We start from the raw sequence: 22,968 nt of genomic DNA, 5'->3' as shown, positions 1-22,968 counted from the left end.
TATTTAGGGTAGATATCAAATATAGGGTGGTAAAGGTAGACTAGGTTAGTGCAAATAAGGCTAAGATGACAAGGATAAATTCAAATGCAAGAAGGATGTTAAAAAATAGAAAGGAACAAAGGATTGAAAGAAAGAGAAGATTAAAAGTAAAAAAGAAAAAAGAAAAAGAAATACTATATGGAAAAAGAACATAAATAAAGCTATACTAATACACACAAGAGGCAAATTCTAAAAAATCTAAATACAATGAAAGTAACAAATTATGAACTATACTAACACTTCAAATTCAAAATTTATATTTACATGGTATGTTAGGTTCACCAAATCAATGAACAAAAAATACTCAAATGAGAAACCATGATTAGGATTAGGTGTTTTATTCTAGTGTATTTGTTGAAATACAACAAACTAAACCTCTTTAGACTCAATCAAGTTAACATAAAATAGAGACAGGTCTAAAAATATTTTGTGAGACATAAATTGGAAGCATAAATTTTAAAAATGGAAGAAAACAAACATGAACTAGGACTAGGAGAGATAATTTAAATTATAAAAAAAAAAAAATTTAGATGCATTTGGGATGCCAAAGTTACCAACTATGTGGGTTAGCAAAGCACATGGGAATTGATTCTCTAAATTTAGAAGCTACAAGACCTACCCTCTACCAAAGGGGTGATGTGTATGAGGCATATGTCTAGATAGGGTCACTAAGTAGATATAAATGACATAGGTTTCTAGTATGCATGGGACAAGCCTACTTTCTATTCATAAATCAAGTCTAGTAAACTTCAAATTTTCACTAAAGTTATCTTGTATATATAATTAAAATTAGGAGCCTAAGTTGCATAGAAAAGAGGAACAAATGAAAAACATAATATGTTAAGATTGTAGAAGTATACTTTGTTATTATTGTTTTACTCCAATCCTCTATTGTTTTACCCTAGAGATTTACAATTCAAATCCAATTTTGACTCTAAAAGGGGGAAGCAAACAAACAAGTAGATTCATTTAGTATCTCAGCCCTTTTCCCTAATTGAATTATGGCTAGATCTATTGAATCTACACCCCCATTTTAATGTATATGTATATGTATATGTATGTATGTATGTACATATATGTATATATGTATATGTATATGCATATGTACATGTACACACACACACACACACACACACATATGTATGTATGTATGTATGTATGTATGTATGTATGTATGTATATCTGTGTGTGTGTGTGTGTGTGTGTGTGTGTGTGTGTGTGTGTGTGTGTGTGTGTGTGTGTGTGTGTGTGTGTGTGTGTGTGTACATATATATGTATATGTATACACACACATATAGAGAGAGAGAGAGACATACACACAGACACACACACACACACTTTCTTTGTGTTTTTATCATTTTCCCTTTAACACACACACTCTCTCATTTACTCTCCATCTCTATCTCTTTATATATTATTATATATCTATATCTCTCTATCCTCATTCTCTCTTTATATTTTCCTCTCTACCTCTCTCCTTCCCTCCTTTCATCCATTTCTCTCGGATGAAAGGAGAGAAGAAGAGAGGTAGAGGGAGAGATGTGGGAGGGAGAGAGAGGACTCAAATATAAAGAGATAATAAGGATAGAGATATATAGATATATAATAATATATATAGAGATAGAGATGGGGAGTAAATGAGAGAGAGCGTGTGTGTGAAAGGGAAACAAATAAAAACATAAATAAATTGTGAGGGAGATAGAAAAATATAGAGTGCAATGGAGGATAGAGAAAGACAAAGAGAGAAATATAGGGAGTTAGGAAGGGGTGAGACAGTGAGAAAGAGAGAGAGTAAATGAGATTGATAGATAGAGTGAGAGGGAGAGAAACATAAAGAAATTGTCAGAGAGATAGAAAGAGATTCTAAGAGGGAGAGATGAGAAAAGGATGTAGAGAGAGGATAAAGAGATAAAGAGGGATAAAGAGAGAGAGAGGTAGATGGAGAGAAAGGGAGAAGGAGAGAGATAATGAGAGAGGTAGGATAGAGAGATAGAGAAAGATAGTAGAGGAGAGAGAGTGGTATATAAAGGTATAGTGAGAGATATAAAAAGATAGTGGGAGAGGGAGAGACATATAGAGATAATGAGAGATATAAATAAAGATATAGAGGGAGAGGGAGAGGGAGAGATAGATAAATAGAGAGAGAAAGTGAGAGATAGAGAGGGAGATAGGGAGAGGGAGATAAATAAATATAAAAAGAGAGGTGATGAGTCCTACAATTAACATTATTTTATCTAGTGTATACCTACTTTTATTAGACTTTTATATGTTTAAGTCTATATCCAAAACCATGCTTTTACTTAATTAATGATATATATGACATGTGATGAATGAATATGCTATGTGTATTTCTATGGTTGATATGATGTCAATATGTTATAAATGATGGTAACTTAGACAATTGCTTTCTCTGAGATAGTATTCTATAGGTTAAGGTTTAGCAGCCAGCTCACAACCAAAGTAGAATGTTCCCATGCCACCTACATGGAAGAAGTCAGAAGGATGCCAACTAGAACATGATTGTTTTGAAGATTTGATGAATTTATCTTGAATAATAAATGTATGAAGGAATTGTAGGAGCTTGTAGTACGATATAGTTGCACTTCATTAATTCACTTGCATGAATTCTTTCATGTTCGTGTCTTGTCATTTAGGTCATTTTGAATAAGAGTCCAAATTTGATTGGAACTCTTGTTAAGTTAGTTATTGTTTTCAATTTCTTATTTGAATAAATCATCCTTGGTGTTAGGTAGGATTGCAACATGTTCTTATTAAATTTTGGGAAGTAATTAGTCCACTTTTGTGGATTGTGTATAAAGTTTAATTCTGTCAAAGTTGGAGGATATTCTTCTTACATTTCTAATACATATTAGATTTTGCCTAGATTTTTGAGTAATTAGAGAAGTACTACTACTACTTTTTTATGCATTTATCAAAGATGAGTAAAGTGAATGGTTGACAACGTGTTGAGTTAAGAGTAATATGGTTATTCAAGGTTGAACCCTCCTCAAGAAAGGGCCCCTTGAGGTAGTGTAATCCTCTCATAATTAGTTTCATTTGTTTTGCATTGGTTAGATTGTTTATTACTTCCATAGATTACCTTTTATGTGTTAATTATTTCATGTAGTTTTTTTAATGAAGTTGATAGTTAGATTGTAAGGTAGGGATGCAGCCTAGTCACAACACTATTTATCTATAGCCACTACTAAGCTAACTTGCTAGTTACTTACAAAAACTATTATGCATACAAATTTCCTATTTCAACATTTTTTTTGCTTTAGTTAATTGTTAGTTCTCTTTACACACTGATAGGGAGCTTAGAGAGTTTTTGGTTGCACATATAGTGCTAGCATCATCCTATTATAACATCTCAGGTCAATAATTAAATGAGCCTTTGTAGGACATTAGGTTACTTCATGTGGGATTAGTTGCCTAATCTAGAGTGTGCATTGAGTTATTTGCACCAATATATTGTAATTAGTAGAGACTAGTCATTTTTGGTGTCATTATTGGGGATGGTTCTAAGTTTTAAGATTCCTAAGTTTAGGAACTTTGCTTGTTGTTATTGGCTTTAGGAAGTTTTCTTCCCTTTAGAGAAATTTTAGAGGAAAATTTGGCTTCAATTAGAGGGCCAAATGACTTAACAAACATAAATAGAGTGCCAAAAGATCCATTCAGTGCACCAAGCAGTTCAATATCTTTTGATGATACACAAACATAATAAGCACCCGCATCAACAGTCTTCTAAACCAACACAAGAAACACCTGCAACATTAGATGGTGCAGAAGTAGAAAACCCTATGGAACCAATTAATTTTTAGTTTCCCATCTTTGATTGAGAAAGAGCAACAACACTGAAGAACATACCTTCATTTGCACTGCCCAATTTCTATGGCTTAATTATAGAAGACCCTAATACATTTTTTTTTGGAATTTGATGTATTATGTCATAGCTATGAGTACACCATAGATGCCTATATGCTAAAAATATTCCCATCAACCTTGATGGATGTTGTTTTGATATGTTTTATGAGATTGGGTATAAATTCTATCACAAGTTGGGCCATAATGAGGGAATTTTGTTTTGTAGAAATACCAAGATTATTGTGAAGGTGGATACATGAAGAAAGAGGAAATATTTAGGATGTCCCAAAGAGAATATGAGTCTCTTGAGGACTACATAGAGAGATTCCAATTTTGTCTAAAGAAATCTATACAAAAAAAACTCTCTCTTAAATCCCTCAAGTCAGTCTTCCTAAGAAGAATTAATGAAGAATGCATCGATGCACAAAACTTGATGGGAGAAGGTGACATCTCCCAAGTATCATTTGAAGAAATTTGAAAGCTTGCTAAGACCTATTCCAAGTATACTTAAGGAAGAACAAAAGCTCTAGACTCCTACCTACTATCAAGACATCCAACATTGACTCTAGAATGGAGCTCAACAACGTTATTTTTGACATGAAGGAAGATATCATTAAAGTTACCTTGCCACTCAATTGGACACCCTTCACATCAAGAAGAAGAAAGAGGAGTTAGAAGTAACTTTCACAAAGTACGACCCCCAATTATAGACAAAAGATGTCCAAATTTTTCAAATGTAGGAAGATCGTTTTTGTCTTTAAGGAAAAGTCGACTTAACTTGAGTTTCAAGCTTTGGAAGATGAAGAATTTTAAGTTTTCTACATTTCCCAATTTAGGCCATGGCAACAAAAGTAATGTATTCTTCCAAATCCATTTTCTTATAATATTTCATTTTCTAGGATCAATTCAAACACTGTAACCTAGAATTATCATCCATGAAATTCAATATGTAATCAACAATGTCAGGGTAATACAACATCAAATTGGATGCCACAACAAGGGGTAGGATCATAACAATAATAATAATATTAGTTTCCAAGTTATAATCAGTGGAAAAACCCTTAGAATCCATAGTCACAACCATGGAGAGGAAACCAACAATGACAACAATCCAATCTGTCCTACTTGTAGCAACAACAAAATATGGCCCAATAATCTATTCTTATGCCTAATGCATTACCTCAACAATAAGACATTATGCCTAACCAAAACACATCTCCCACATCATAAACAAGAGCATCATAATTTCCTACTTAAACTACACCCTATCCTCACAACAAGCCTATTCAACAGGCTTACACTAGCAAGGGTACATAGTATTCAACGTATGTAGTTGAAATCGGTGATGTGCACCTCCACTCAACAAAGACACTTTTTGGTCCTACATCTCAAATCTTAGAATTATCTAATGAGGAACCAATAGTAGACACCATTGACAATGGGCCACTTAATTAGACCCAACCACATGTTGGAGTTTCAAAGAAGGAACCCTCCTTTCCAAAAAGATTGGCTACTAAAATATACCACTCTAAGCCTAAATTTGACCTTCTAGGATAATTAAAAAATGTGTGTCATGATCCCCCTTATTCAAGCTATTAAGGATGTACCAATCTGTACCAAGACTATTAGGGAACTATACATCTCAAATGACTATGGAGAAAGAGGAAAAACCCTTAGACTATTCATATCATAGGACGACTTATTGATATCATGTTGGGTACGCTAGTGATGCCTAAATACTTATACCCTAGTAGTCATGTTGTAGATATGCATATCAATGAAACCCTTATTAGGAACACCTTGAATGATATTGGTGCAACAATAAATGTCATGACAAAAGAGACCATGAACGCCTAATAGATACTAAACATAAGGCCAACACTAACCATCTTGCAACCAGAAGATATATCCATTATCAAACTAGACATAATTAATTAAGGACTTGGTTTTCACTCTAGATTCAGGGGAATACCTTGTTGATTTTGTGGTTTTGCAGCCCAAAGCTAGTTTAGGAGGTTATCCATTAATACTTGAGTGACCACGGTTGGCCATTACTGATTTTTTTTATTGGCTATAGGTTCAAGAATATGATTATATTCAATGGGAATGTGACCAAGAAATTGGCCGTCTATCCTCGAACTCAGCCTCATGCTAACCTAGAACAATCCATATGGCCTAATCTAGAGGATGAAGATCAATATTCCCTCCAAACTCTCATGACAATAGACATGATTCCTATGATGGACATCCAAGATGAAGATGGTGTTCTTGGTCACATTATGCAAGTCTTATGGTTTGAACCAACAACTTGAGTGGAGTTTTTATGTTGTCTAACATGCCCACTTCATAGCCTCTTGTTTAGTGAGGATGCATCTATATCACATATGGTTTATGTATCTAATCTAGACATTTCCTCAGTCATGATATAAACTATCCCTATAGAAGTTTCTGCAATTAAAACACTTAACATGAGAAATGATGTCAGTAGATCTCAATGTGTTGATCTACTGCAAATGCTTCAAGCTCACACTTCAACATTCACATAGGATTATCATGATATGAAAGGAATTTGTCCCAACCTATGCATGCATAGGGTATATATCAATGAGGGTTGTAGACCAATAAGACAACCATAAAGAAGGATGAAACCAACACTCAGAGATACAATTAAAACTAAACTGCAAAATCTTCCAGATGCAAGGTTAACATAACCTATTTTAGATAGTGAATGGTTATCACACCTGAAAAATTATTCCTAGAAAGGGATGAAAATAGTGGGTGTGTGTATATTATAGAGAGTTGAATGCAACAACCAAAAAGACCATTTTCCTTTGCCTTTTATTGATTAGGTTTTGGGCTCACTAGCTAGTAAAAGGTACTTCTCCTTCCTAGATGGATTTAGTGGAAATGATCAAATCAAGATAGCCCCTTTCGGTCAAGACAATACTACCTTCACATGCCCATGGCTAACATATGCCTACTTAGTGTTGCCTTTTGGATTATGCAATGCACCAACTACCTTTCAAAGAGCTATCTTGAGCATCTTTTCATACTTTTTGCATGACACAATGGAGATTACATGGAAGATTTCACTATTTGGTAACTCCTATGAGGAGACTTTAGCGAATTCAAAAAAATGTACTTCAGAGATGCGAGGACAACAACCTCTCCCTTAGTCATAAAAAATATTTTATGATCATGGAAGAGGGAGTTGTACAAGTGGTCATTTTTTCTTAGCCATTGGAATTCAGGTTGACCCTACCAATATTGAGATTATCTTAGGGATCCCATTACCACATAACCAAAGAGATGTCAAAATCTTCCGTGGACATGCTGTTTATATTATAGGTGATTCATAAAGGACTTTAGTGATATTGTTACACTACTTTTCACATTTCTAACCAAAAAAGTATAATTTAACTAGACTCCAAGTTGTCAACAATCATTTAAAGCACTGAAGAAAGCCCTCACTCAAACACCAGTACTGAGAGGACCTAACTAGAATATTCCTTTCCACATACACACAAATGCTTCTAACTTTGTAGTTGGAGTCGTGTTAGGAAAAAAGGAAGGTAATTTGAAATATGAAATTTATTATATTATTAAGAATTTGCAAGGTGTTGAGGTTAACTATATAGTTATAGAAAAGAAAATCATTTCTTTGATTTATGTCATAACAAATTTAGGCATTATATCACTTGTTACTTTGTTTTCTATTATACTGACCATGCAATAATATACTACCTAATGAATAAACTAGTGGTAAATGGTCGACTTGTCAGATTACTGCTTTTTGTTACAAGATTTTGACATCACAATTATTGATAAGCCTTGAAAGGTTAATGTGATAGTAGACTTTCTCTCAAGATCAACAACTTCCATAGAAACTCCAATAATAGATGATTCATTTTTGGATGAACATCTATTTGCATTAACCAATTCATACCCCAAAATATGCAGATATTGCTAATTACTTGGTTTCAAAACAACTCCATCCATATTTTTCACCTAAGGAGAATAAACAATTGGTTTACCACAACTCTTTCTATTCATGGTTAGATGGTTATTTATTTTACACTGGGCTTGACAATGTATCATGCACACATTCCTCGGGGAAGATAAAATATTTGATATACTCAAAGCAATCTAAGTTACCGAATTAGAAGTTAGACAATTTCTTTTATAAGTATCGATTTACATTGTTATTAGGCTTTGAGACTTATCATCGGTAAATTCAAGTAGTTTGGATAGCATCCAAAAACACCGGTGATAATGGCAGAATCGATAAGTTGTTTGGAAAGCATCCAAAAACACCGGTGATAATTTGTTGTTTATGCTAAAGAAGCGGCATATGCATAAATGGATTTTTTTGAAATGAATTTAGAAACTAGCAAACAAATGCAATTCGTGTTTGGCAAATCCACATTTATTCAAGACATAAATTCGTTTAGCAACGTACATTGAAATAGATATCATCATATGGGGGGCACTATGATTGCAACGTAAACACAAAATGGACGTGTAAAAAAGGCTTTAGAAAGTTTTAAGCAAATGCATTTGACATTGCCGGTGTTCTCTCCACCCGTGCCAAAATGAAAGAGTTGGAACAGCGTATGGGTCTCCATCGAGGCATGCCAAACGATTGACCGAGTATCTCAAAGAACGAAAGGAAATGATCGCAGAATGTGCACAAAATGGAGATCACAAGGAAACTATCGAAATCTTTCAATTAATGTAGCACTTTCGTACACATGCTAACATTTAAGAAGCAGACAGGACAATGTTCGAAATGTGATAGAGCTCACCTGCAAACACAAGAGATCTATGCAATGTTGGAGAAATTAAGAGGACAGGTTCAGTGACACGAGCATAAGTGAAGAATGAAATAACTATTAGTGTCCAACGGATACATCAAAGAGATGTGGTAGCGCATTTTTTTTTAATACATTTAGTTAACTGATAGTTCATTTAGCAAATGATATTGTTTTTGTAGTAGAGGTCTTAAAAATGATCAAAATATAACTGAAATAAAATCTCTCAATTAGAAAGATGATCAAACTCTATTATCAATAGACTCATTTGAAGAGAGAAAGGGAAAGATAGATGAGGAAAAGAATGATAGAGAGAGAGGGGGGTAAGGATATAGAGATAGGGAATTGAGATAGTGAGGCAGATAGAGATAAAGATGGGGATGGAGATGGAGGTGAAGGAGAGGGATATGTAGAGGAGGAGAGGGAGAGATAAGGAGAGAGAGATAATTATAAAGGTAAAGATAGGAAGTGATATATATATATATAGAGGTATAGAGATGGAGATATAAGGATATAGAGATAGAAGAAGAGATGAAAGAATAAATATGGATTTGTAGAGATAAAGAGGCATAAAAATAGAGGTTTAGGAAGAGGGAGAGCGAGAGAGAGGGATACTAATGGATGGATATAGAGAGGAAAAAATATAGAGATGGAGGGAGAGAGAGGAAGATAAAGGAAGAGAGGAACATGGAGATAAATATATAGAGATGTAGAGAGAGGTAGATGGAGAGATAAAGATATAGAGAGAGATGGAGATAAATAGGGAGTAAAAGAGAGGAAGAGATAGAGATATATATAGGAAGAGGGGGAGGGATATATGGAGAGAGAGATAGATGGTGATGTATAGTGATAAAAAGAGACATAAGGAGATACAAAGGGAGGAGAGACAAATATATAGATATACAAATAGAGTGTAGCTATAGACAAATACAGATGGAGAGAGGGGGTGACATAAAGAGGTAGAGAGATATAGGGGAAAAAAGAGATAGTGGTAGTGATGCGGAGAAAAGGTGAACCTCACTCAAACAAAATAGGAAATACTCTTATAACCCTTCAATGGGATCAACTCCGAGGCCCAACACCCACACTCAAGACCTCTCAATGGTCAAAACACATCAGTTGTCCACCAAATTCCACATGCTTGCCAATATTAAAATAGACATATGCTAAAACATGGTGTCTTTGATCCTAAAGCACTTGGAAATCTACAAATTCAACACTAAGGACTCCTAAGGCCTTCTTTCAACCTTCAAGGCTTTGTTCATGTTACATCCTATCCATTTAACCCAACAAATACAACTCTTTGATTAAATAAAACCAAAACTACCTTCTTATTGCCCTCTTTGACAGACCCGTACTCAGAGCTCCATAACTTTTTAAATGGATCAAAACTCCACAATCGCTCCAGTGAGATTATGAAAAACTTAAGGATGATCCAACGTTTGAGTACGGAGATATGGTCCCCGTATTAGACTGCATGTTTTCTGGGACTGTCTTTTCCAATCAAACCACCAACTTGCCTAGCTTCAACTTAAATGCACTTTCTCCTTGCAAACCTAGCCAATAAATGAAAAATATACACTGAACAAATGAGTTTTCACTTGACCTTAACCATCCATGGGATCCCACTCTTGGTTTAGTCAAGTGGATAAATTTTCAAGCCACAAACCCTTGACAAGGCAGCGAACTGGCAAAAACTAAAAGATTTTATTTGATAAACCAAAACTCAGTAAAAAACCTCACACGAATGAAAAAACTTCATACAACCATGACACAAACTCCCATGAAAGAACAGTATGGAAATAGTTCTCTGTACGGACTGTTACAACAAATTTAGCTTAAAAACATGAAAAACAGTCATATTTCATTAACTTCCTCTTGCTAATACAAATCCAACCTCTTCAAATGATTCAATTTCATCTATTTACAACCCTAAAGGCCTTCTAGGCCAAAATCCAACCTAAAACCAACTTATAACTAACTTATGACAACTTTTTGCATTCTTGACAACTTTTGACAACAAAAAGTTGCTCCAAAGTTGTCAAGTTTGACAAATATGTATGTCAACTTGCCAAACCTATATCTAAACATTATAAAACATTAAAATGGTCATTATATGACCTTATAAACCTATTTTATCCACCTAAACACACTTCTACCCCAAAAACCCAATTTTAGCCTTTTCTAGGCCTAATTGCTCAAAATGGCAATTTTACACTTTTTGATCATTACATTGCATTTCACTACATTTTATGGCTCACATGGCCATGTTACATCATTTAAAGACCTTATAGGTCTTGTTTGTCTTCATTTTTCATCAAATCCTCCATAGGGCCTATTAGTGACACTGCTCCACCTTGTCTTCTTGGTTGCTCCTGCACCATACTCCTGGGGATAAAACGAATGCAAGATCCCCTTGCATGGCTGCCTCCTCTTCCTGGTTTTCCAATTCATTGGAACTTGCATTGTATTCCCTGCAAAAAATTGTACATGCTTTGGCAACTCATGGCACCTCCTCTCAAAAAAATGGTACTTAAGGTAAGCACCTCCAACATGATCATCCTTGTAAACACTCAACAAACCTGCATACAAAACATTAGGATAAACAAAAATATCTTCTTCATTGAGTACAATATCATCTTGTTCCAGAAAACCCATTGAAATCTCTTCATATTTAAAATGCCATTCTCCTTGGCATGTCACCATAACCTCACCCATCATCAAGGCTTCATCAGGAGCCTTCTTCTTTGTTGCAACTAGCCTCTTCATAGGCCAAACTACCTTCTTGTGCACCCTCAAGTGCCAACTCTTTGCTGTACCCTCAAGGTTTTCCAATTTCAACTTCATTTGTGCTTCCCTAAGTTCATCTTCCTTTGTCTTTTTCTCTAGTTCCTCTTTAAGCTCCCTCAATCTTGCTTCATTTGCTTCTAAAGCCCTTCTTAAACTTTTCAACTCATCTCGTTTCTTTTCTTCTTCATCTCTCTTCATGCTTTCTACTTCTTGTTTCCTCAACTCTTCTTCCTCTCTTTTCTTCTTTCCACCAAACATTAGTTCTTTCCACTTCTTGTAAGCACCTACTATCTCTTTCTCAGATTTTGTTAACTCCATCTTCACCCCTATATCCCAGACCTTTCGCTGGCTTTGATACCACTTTGATGCGGAGAAAAGGTGAACCTCACTCAAACAAAATAGGAAATACTCATATAACCCTTCAATGGGATCAACTCCGAGACCCAACACCCACACTCAAGACCTCTCAATGGTAAGAACACATCAGTTGTCCACCAAACTCCACTTGCTTGCCAATATTAAAATAGACATATGCTAAAACATGGTGTCTTTGATCCTAAAGCACTTGGAAATCTACAAATTCAACACTAAGGACTCCTAAGGCCTTCTTTCAACCTTCAAGGCTCTGTTCATGTTACATCCTATCCATTTAACCCAACAAATACAACTCTTTGATTAAATAGAACCAAAACTACCTTCTTACTACCCTCTTTGACAGACCCGTACTCAGAGCTCCATAACTTTTTAAATGGATCAAAACTCCACAATCTCTCTAGTGAGATTATGAAAAACATGATCCTTTACAACATATCAAAAATTAAGGATGATCCAACAATTGAGTACGGAGATATGGCCCCCATATCAGACTGCATGTTTTCTGGGACTGTCTTTTCCAATCAAACCACCAACTTGCCTAGCTTCAACTTAAATGCACTTTCTCCTTGCAAACCTGGCCAAGAAATGAAATATATACACTGAACAAATGAATTTTCACTTGACCTAAACCATCCATGGGATCCCAATCTTGGTTTAGTCAAGTGGATACATTTTCAAGCCACAAACCCTTGACAGGGCAGCGAACTGGCAAAAACTAAAAGATTTTATTTGATAAACCAAAAATTAGTAAAATACCTCACACAAAGAATGAAGAACCTTCATACAACCATGACACAAACTCCCATGAAAGAAAAGTATGGAAATAGTTCTCTGTACGGACTGTTACAACAAATTTAGCTTAAAAAACATGAAAAATAGTCATATTTCATTAACTTCCTCTTGCTAATACAAAGACAACCTCTTCAAATGATTCAATTTCACCTATATACAACCCTCAAGGCCTTCTAGGCCGAAATCCAACCTAAAACCAACTTATAACTAACTTATGACAACTTTTTGCATTCTTGACAACTTTTGACAACAAAAAGTTGCTCCAAAGTTGTCAAGTTTGACAAATATGTATGTCAACTTGCCAAACCTATATCTAAACCTTATAAAAAATTAAAATGGTCATTATATGACCTTATAAACCTATTTTATCCACCTAAACACACTTCTACCCCAAAAACCCAATTTTAGCCTTTTCTAGGCCTAATTGCTCAAAATGGCAATTTTACACTTTTTGATCATTACATTGCATTTCACTACATTTTATGGCTCACATGGCCATGTTACATCATTTAAAGACCTTATAGGTCTTGTTTGTCTTCATTTTTCATCAAATCCTCCATAGGGCCTATTAGTGACACTGCTCCACCTTGTCTTCTTGGGTGCTCCTACACTAGGTAGAGATATATGGGAAGAGAAAGAGAGAGATGGACATATATGGGATGAGAAAGGGAGAGATATAAAGATATATATAGGGGGATAGTGAGGAAGAAAGAGAGGGAGAGAGTGGGAGAGATGGATAAGGGGGAAGATAGAGGGATGGAGGGAGGGAGTTAAATTGAGAGAGATAGGTAGAGGGAGAGGGAAAAATAGGGAGAGATAAGTAGAGATGAAGGGAGAGAAGAATATAGGGAGAGAGGGAGAGATAACTCAATATATATAGAGGGAAAGGAGAGAGAGAGATATGGATGATCGAGCACTATTAACAACATGCTCATGTTATGTCTGGAATAGGGATAGAGAGGGAGAGAAAGAGAGAGGAAGAGAGATAGGTAAGGAGACAAAGATAAGGGATAGAGATAGAGAGGAAGATTGAGATAGAGATGGAGAGAAAAGGGAGAGATAGAAAGAGAGAGGAGAGAGGGATGGATATAGATGAGAGAGAGGTAGATGTAGCATTGGAGTGTTCATAATCTAATTTGTCATTGTAGCGACTCTTTGATTCTTAACTGATTATGCTAATGACCCATAAAATGTTTATAAATGTATGAACTTGTGGTCACTAAATTTAAAGTTTAGAACTTAGGATTTGAATTTGTAATGAAGTGAACATTAAGTGGCCTAATCCAAGATATCAAATGATCAAGATATATGGATCATTTTAAATTAAAATAATTTGCATTAATGTTCGCCTAACAAATTTTAACTAAAACTTAATTTTAAAACCAAATAAATTAAACAAAGCACAAATTTATATAGTTTACAAATAATATATAAATATATATATAAAAAAATAAAAAAAAATTTGATTTTATATGTTACATATATATACAAAAAATATGAACTTTTTTTTTTTGAACATTATTTTAACGTATGTAAAATGTCTATATTTAATTTTTAAAAGAACCAAAGCTAAAGCTAAACAACAATTTTTAGCTTGGAAGATCATCCACTATAAAATTGTTGTAGAAAAACATCTCACTTTTCTCCCTATCCACTCCACCAAATGTGATTTTTGTCACAAGTTTGAAACCATTAAGCCCACTTTTGGAAGTTTTAACTGTAGACACTTAAAAATAATTATTTTAATTATTTTTAATTCCTCGCATAATTAGTTAATTAATTTTGTTAATTCAAATTCCTCTCAATATTAATTAAATATAATTAATATTGTCACTATAGCATATGATTGATTTATTTAATAAATCAATCCCTTTCTTTATTCTTCTAAAAAAATCAAATCCTCACAAATCTTCCTCTTAGCTAATTAATTTCAATTAATTAGTTAACCTACATGATTCCTACAAATCATCTTCTTAATTCATTCTTCTAGAAACTCCCTAAACTCACTTAACATTATTCTTCTAATTTTTTATTCCCTCCACTCATTCTCTCTCCTAGTCAAATTCTGCTACAAATATTAATCCCACCTAACATTTCCTCTAATCCCCCTCCTAATGAGTCGTTAATGGTTAATCATCATGATTAGCCACAAAGTCAACTCTTTGTCCTTTTCATCCAGCCACTAGCTTTAAATGCTCTTTTCCTAGGTGAATGTAAGATTTTCGAAATCACACATTCCTCTAGGCATCCCCTCTCCCAAGGAATTTTTATTTCCTTTTTATTCCTCCAATCCCCATGATATCCTTTTTGGGAGAATTTTTAATTCCTCCAATGCACCTTGTGGAGTGTGGAGATAGGAAATGCCTTTAAGGCATATTTCTTGGTCTCCACACCCTCTCTTGGACCTTGTTTGATCTCACAAGTAAATCTTAGCCCTTCATCTCGAATTTATCCTAGCCCTCCGTTTTCTCTCCTCTTCCTATAAAATAGGGCTCCATCCCTTCATTCAAAACATCTTGAAATTTAGTAAGTTTATGCTGCCCTTTTGAGCCGAGGAAATCATCTTGGCAACTTGATCATCTCATCCTTATCATTTTTCAAATCCATTCCATTTGTTCACAATATTAGAGAGCCATCCACATCCATCAATCAAAGGAGCACTTCAAGTGGAGCATTAACAAGGGGCGCCTTCACTTCATCAAGCTCAATCCGAAGGAGAAGGTAAAATAACAAGGTGAAAAGGTCTTTTAATGATATTTTAGCATTCTGCATGTTTATTTCGTTATGCTTTGATCATTTGACCTTCAAATCTGTTTTCCCCTCTTCATTTTGGCACGCCTGGTGGAGCCCACGTCCCTAGGAACTAATTTTTTTTAGGATTTTGTTAGTTGTGAGACGCAGGTTCCAGAATAGCGTGACTGCAGAAAAAAAAAAAAATCTTTTTTGCAGGTTCCAGAATAGTGGCTCTATATTTCTGTGCAACAACTTCTTTTCTATTTCTGTTGCATTTTTGTTTCTGTTCTTTTTCTGTTTCAATTTCAGTTTCAGTTTCAGCACGATAGCTCTGCGATTAGCGTGAGCGTTTTTGTGGGAATTTGAATTCCTGTTATCCGATCTGTTATTTTCTCTATTATCTGCTCTGTTTAATTAGAATCTGTGTGAAAGTAGGAGAGTATGCTCTTGTCTATATAGACAATCAGAAATCCAAACCTTTCACTTTTCTATTCTGTTTAGCGCGATTGTATGCTCTGACCACAGGAAAGTAGCAAAACCTAGTCAAACCCCATTTACCCATCAAAGCTTTCTTCAAATCCACATTTGTCATTAGTAAAAAAGTTTTTATTCATGTTTTTCTAGTCATTCCCAAAAAAAAAAAAAAATAATAATATTTTTGTCATTTTGTTGTTTTTTGCAGGAGGCTTGTTGAAGACTTTGTTTTTGCAAACTACTAATCAAGTTGTTTTGTAGGATGTTTTTTGAAGACTCCATTTTTCAAATTACTAATCAAGTGGTTTTGCAGGTTGCCTAGCTGATTCAACCAAATATTGTGCATTTATTTAAATTAGGCACCTAGATATTAATTAAAATAGAATGAACCATTGTCTTATGTGTCTTTAAGAAAAGCGTAAAGGTAGGAAAGTATGCTCTTGTCTTACTAGACGATCAGAAATCCAGACCCTCCAACCTTTTCTTGTTTGATTGTGTGTTTACCTCTAGCGGGCCTGCCCTCCCAACTTGCTCTTTGAGAAGGTAAGAGGGGAACGACCCAAGTGAGTACACCTGGACATGGGGTTCCCAACTCACTATAATAAATAGGCCATTGATTACGAAAGGGTTAATGGTTGGGGCTATATGAGAGTTCACTCTCACATTGGGTGCTTAGTAGGATCCTAGAGATCTCAATCATGCTTGTGTGACTACTAAGTTCTTGGTGCTTCATTGGGCTATAGGCCTCAATTGCACAACTTTGAAGGGTAGCTCCTAACAGGAAGACTTACTAAACACCTTGTTCATAGTGGCCAAAAACCTTCTAGTCATTAGTGCAGAAGGTCGAACCTCTAAAGTGGCCCATATTCTTACGGCCCTTAATAGAGACACAAAGTTTGCCATGAGGAGTTTTCATGGGAATTGATGCTTGGCTGCCCCGAGAAGTGAGTGCCATGGAGGGGAGTCAGTGGGGTCAAGCATCTAAGTGTCTGCTCTGGGTAAGCGTAGATGGGAAACCAATTGGGATTCAATGACTATTGTCCTTGCCAACCTTAAGAATGTTGTATATGACCATGAGTGTCTTTGATATACTATGCATTTGATCACTGTGTTTGCTTTGTTTGATACATACTTGCCAAGAGTAGACTAAAAACACATCACTATCCCCAAACACTTTGCAAAAACATTTGTCAAGACACAAACAATTGTCCAAGTCATTACCCACACAAAGTCCAAAATTGCGTCAAAACTCTGTCCGTCCCATTTTTCATAAGCCTAAGAGAGAAGCTAAGAGTCTGTCATCTCCATCAACATTCAAGTTTGTCCTTTGAAACACCAACTATCGTCCAAATTAGGGTGGTCATATCCCTTCATACAACTTGCCATTCAAATCGATCCTCCATTAAGTCGTATTCATGTCAAAGACAACCTAGTTATCAAGTTTCTTCTAAACCATCACTACCATACCTTCTTCATCAATCATCCTCAAATTTCTTAAATCCTTTCATCCTCAATTTTCTTAAATCCTTTCATCACATATTTCTCAAGTTTTTTCATCCTGAAATTTCTCAAGTCCTTTCATCACAAATTTCTTAAGTCTTTTCATCCTAAAATTTCTCAAATCCTTTCATCACAAATTTCTCAAGTCTTTTCATCCTCAAATTTCTTAAGTCCTTTCATCAGATTTTTCCTAAGTCTTTTCATCACAAATATCGTGTATAGTCGCAACTCGATCCCAAAAGAAAAAGATGGCTGAACAACAATATGGCATGCCAGACATTAATGTCTTATATGAAGATCCCATGCAAGATCATACACAAAGTGGGCAACCTAGTGATCAAGATCAAAGTCTTGACATGGTTAACCAAGATGAATTTTGTCCGGAAGTGCAAACTTTCCTAGCGGATTCTTATAACCAAGAGATGATGGAAAAGTTTATTAAACACAGTCCTACTGCACTTCTGAAAACTCTCCTTGAACATGGAGCTCAACTTCCACCTGAATTTAATAGATCTGCTCTCACCCAACAACCACAAGGAGACCTCGCTCCCACACAAAGTGCTGCACCTACTATTCAAACTCAATCAATTGCAGCCCCATCAATCATCCAAGCTCAATCAATGTCACCCATGGTACCTCCCACTGTGGTCTCCATCCCACCTTCTTCCTCCTTACCATATATACCACTATCAAATCCGATCTCATCCATTCTCCAACAAACTTCTATACCACCTCCTTCTATTCAACCACAAATTTCTATTCCACAAACTTCCCTTCCTCCCAACAATGTTGCAAATTTTATTCGGGCCGTATTCAATCCCGTCACAACCGTTTGCGGACCACAACCAATTGTCACTCAAACCCCAGCGAAATCGGTCATCACATCCCACATTCCCGCCTCCTCATCATATCAATATGTTGGTGGTGGTGCACCTTCTTTGGCTCATCCAATTCTTGGGGCAAATACACTTCACCATTATCAAAGCCCACAACAAGACCTCATCAAGGAAATTCAAGACATGAAAAATATCATCAAGGACATGAAACAAAGGACTAATAAAAGAAAAACTTACTCGTTCGAAGAGTTTTGCCCTTGTCCTTACGATCCGTCTATATCAATTGCACCATATCCCCTTGGATTTGAGATTCCTAAATTCACCAAGTATGAAGGCAAATGAGACCCTCGCGATCATTCGAGAATTCCACATCTTATGCCAAGAAGTCTCCTATAGTGACCTTTATCTTCGTAGACTCTTTCCCAAGAGTCTCATGGGAGACACCCTGGCATGGTTCTCATCTCTACCACGAGGTTCCATTGTCTCTTTTCCAAACTTTGCAGAAAAATTTGTGGCGCACTATGCATACAACATGGGTAATGATGTTTCTATGAGGGACCTATGTAATACAAAACAAAGGTTCGGAGAAACCTTAGCCAATTTCCTACAAAGATGATGACATCTTATCAAGAAATTCCAATGGGACATGCCAGAACAACATCAAATTGAATTATTCCAAAAGAACTTGGTGCCTAAAATTTCAAGACCTTTAATATCTCAATGTATCAAATCCTTCAAAAAATTGATAGATAAGGGCCTCGCCCTCGAACGTGTCTTGTTGGAGGAAGGAACCTTGAAACATTACCAGAAATCAACACAAAGTTCTTCCTCTTATTATAACGACAAGCCAAAATTCTGGTCCAAAAACAAAAATGTGGTCAATGATGGTATAACTGATGCAAAGCGGGTCCAAACCATGGCCGCTCCCCCAAAATCCACCACCAATAATCATCAATTCAATAATTGAGACAATCCAAATCAATCTAAAAAACCTCACAATAATGTCTCAATCCAGGGATGACCACCCTGATCGAATAACAGGACTCCAAGAGATTTCACTCCTCTGGCTGAGCCTATTGAAGTGGTGTTTCAAAAACTTGTCCAAGCAGGTGTAGTGGTTTTTCCAATCACTCGCCCATTTGACCCCAATCAACCTAAACCGAGATGGTCTAATGAAAATGAGTATTGTGAATACCATCGTATCAAGGGACATGATACATGAAAGTGTATGAAATTGAAGATCTCCATACAAGATCTCATTGATAGAGGTAAGATTGAAGTAGCAAATGCAAAACCTAGTAATAACAATGACAAACTCAAAATGTACTAGGAACCCTTCCCGAATCATGATAAAGGAAAAGGCTCATCATCTAACGCAATGGGTTATGACTACGCTAATCACATAACCGGTTTTGATTTTTTAGTAGGTCGCATTGAACCTGCAGACAATCATGTCAATGTCATAACCATCCAAGGAGTCAATTCTCCTTCTTCCCAAAGCAGACCAAATCCTGCTAGGATAGTCATTCAAGGCGCCACGCCTTCCACTTCCCATTTCCAGAATGATTGCAATGCAACTACACGTCGAGGAAGGGTCGCCATCCAAGGAGTCCCTCCCCCACCAAATCCCCCACCCATGTCTTCCACTCGCTGATATGACCTCCTTGATCAACTTGGGAAGACACCCGCATAGATCTCCATTTTGGAACTTCTCAAGACCTCCCCGGTCCATAAAGAAATTTTGGAACAAGCCCTTCTCCAATCACGTGTTCCAGATAACATCAACGCCACCCAATTCCAAGCCCTCATTGGAAACCTTGCTGCCCAGTAGCACATTGTATTTAACTCCAAAGATGCTCCCGCTGATAAAGACCATAACAAACCTTTGCACATCGAAGTTCTCATCCACAAGCACAAGGTCAAACGTATCCTGATAGATGGTGGATTCAGGCTTAATCTGTGTACATAAAAATTAATAAAACAATTGGGACTTTTTGAGGATCTGATAGACACATCAGGAAGGATCACAATAAAGGCATATGATGATGCAGAAAGAATTTCAAAGGGTATGATCACCTTACCTCTTCAAGTGGGCCCCATTACAATTGAAACCCCTTGTCAAGTACTAGATCTTGATCTCCCCTACAACATTCTCCTCGGGAGGCCATGGATTCATTCCTTGTAGGCCGTACCCTCCACCTATCACCAATGCATCAAATTCCCCTATAATAGAAGAGTGATCACTATCAAAGGTGATCCCCAACCTTTTCAATATTACAAACTATTAGAGGGGAAGCATCCACATCATTGCCCACTAAATAGACCCTCGCCATTGCCTCCATCTGACACATCAAATGTTGCCTCCACATCATCCCAACCAGATAATCAAATCAAGATCTTGGACAATGACTTTGGAGAATACAAATTGGAGGACGTCTTATTAATAGGCAACCTCCCTCTCTCTCCTAAGTCAATTGGCAAACCAAAAGAGATAAAAAAGGACCCAAAACCAATCATGCAATGCCAAAACACTAGCTTCCAGCAATGGGGCCCACTTGATAACAAGAGCCTCGAAGCAGATATCTCTTCATGGCTGTACTAGGAAGAAGATGAAGATCCAACAAGAATATCCAAAGAAATGTACCCAAAAGCATCTGCCATAGTTGAAAAAATGGGTTACAAAGGACACGGCCTGGGACCAGAGGAGAGAGGAAGAAAAACACCCATAAATCCTATCTCCTACAGATACAACAGAGGCTTGGGGTACACCTCGGTGCCTAAGATTACTATTGTTGGTGCCCCTTCTAGTCCTTCTTCGGATATCGAAAGCACTAATGAAGAGGAATTCCATGAAATGCCTTATGAATATGAGAAAGATATCTTCTTGGACGCTTACATCAATAACATCACCCTCATAACCCCTCCCACTTCACATGAACTACATCTTGTCCATCCTGAACTCATTGATTGGGGCCAACGAGACAAACCCACTTTAGATATCTGTGTCGATGATAATGCTCTCATTGTTCTCCTAACAACACAAAATATGGAAGATTGTAGCAGAATAGAGGGTATTCAACTACACAAAAAGGGATACTTTGGTAGTCAAGTCAATGCCCTTAGCCACAAAAAAGATAATAAAAGAAAAAGATATGATTCCCTAGGTGAAAACATCCCTGAGGCACCTTTGGATGAACAAGAAATAAAAACAAAGGGCGTATCTGAAAGTGAAAACCTGGAAAAGGCACTTGACGATGAGGGATTTGACCTCCCTACCATTGGTTACCTTCCATAGGACAAATCAAATTTGTTGATAGAAGAAACAGACAACATCAACATGGGCACCGAGGTCATTTTGAAAAATGTGCTCATTGCCAAATCCCTCACAGAAATCGAGAAACAAGACTTCATCAACTTCCTGACAGAGGTAAAAATCAATTTTGCATGGTCTTATTCTGATATGCCAGGGTTGGACCCTCCCTTGGTAGTTCACAATCTCACCGTCCGCCCAAATGCAAAACCTGCAAAACAAAAATTGCGCAAAATGCACCCACATATTGCACTCCTGGTCAAGGCGGAACTCCAAAAAGTTGTTAGATGCAGAATTTATCAAACCAATAGATTATGCTGAATGGGTCTCCAACATTGTACCTATCAGCAAACCTATTGGGGGAATCTGCATCTGCACAGATTTCCGAGATCTAAATATAGCTTGTCCTAAAGATGATTTCCTGCTCCCCAATATAGACATGATTGTGGACCTTATAGCAAGGCATGAAATGTTATCGCTAATGGATGGGTTTTCTGGATACAACCAAATCAGGATAGCAAATGAGGATTAGCATAAAACTGCATTCACAACACCATGGGGTACCTTCTGTTACCGGGTCATGCCTTTTGGCCTTAAAAATGCTGGAGCTACGTATCAACGGGCAATGACAACAATTTTTCATGACCTCTGGATGATCTGCTAGGAAAATCCAAGACAAGACAAGAACACATCCCCATTCTAAAACAGATCTTCGAAAGATTGGAAAAAATACAAGCTGCGCCTAAATCCCAAAAAGTGTGTGTTTGGTGTCACATTGGGAAAACTGCTGGGATTCATTGTTTCCCATAGAGGCATCGAGGTTGATCCCGCAAAGGTAAAAGCTATTATGGAAATGCCTCCGCCAAAAACTCTCAGGCAATTGCACAATCTCCAGGGAAAACTCCAGTCTGTCAGGCGTTTCATTTCACAGCTACTAGACAAGTGCCATCCATTTGCACACCTGTTGCATAAAGACACAAAATTTAAATGGAATTGCCTATGTCGAAAGGCCTTTGAGAAATTAAAAGAATATCTAGCATCACCTCTCGTATTGATGCCTCCTGCTCTTGGAAAACCCCTTATTTTGTATATATGTGCTACTGCAGTGGCATTGGGGGCATTATTGGCGCAAAGAGATGATCAAGGGACGGAACACGCCATTTAATACATCAGTCAAACGTTGGTAGGATATGAATTCAATTACACCCCCATTGAAAGAGCATGTTTGGCATTAGTGTTCAACACACAGAAACTACGACACTATATGCTAAATAATAAGACAAAATTAATTGCTAAAATTGATCCACTTAAATATCTCTTGTCCAAAGCTGCTCTCATTGGTAGAACTACCAAATGGTTCATGCTCTTAAGCGAGTTTGACATTGAATATGTGGACAGAAAGGCAATCAAGGGACAAGTCATTGCAGATCAGTTGGCTGAAGCT

The sequence above is a fragment of the Cryptomeria japonica genome, chromosome 7, assembly GCF_030272615.1.
Source record: "Cryptomeria japonica chromosome 7, Sugi_1.0, whole genome shotgun sequence".
Lineage (NCBI taxonomy): Eukaryota > Viridiplantae > Streptophyta > Pinopsida > Cupressales > Cupressaceae > Cryptomeria > Cryptomeria japonica.
Note: the sequence above shows the minus strand (reverse complement) of the source record.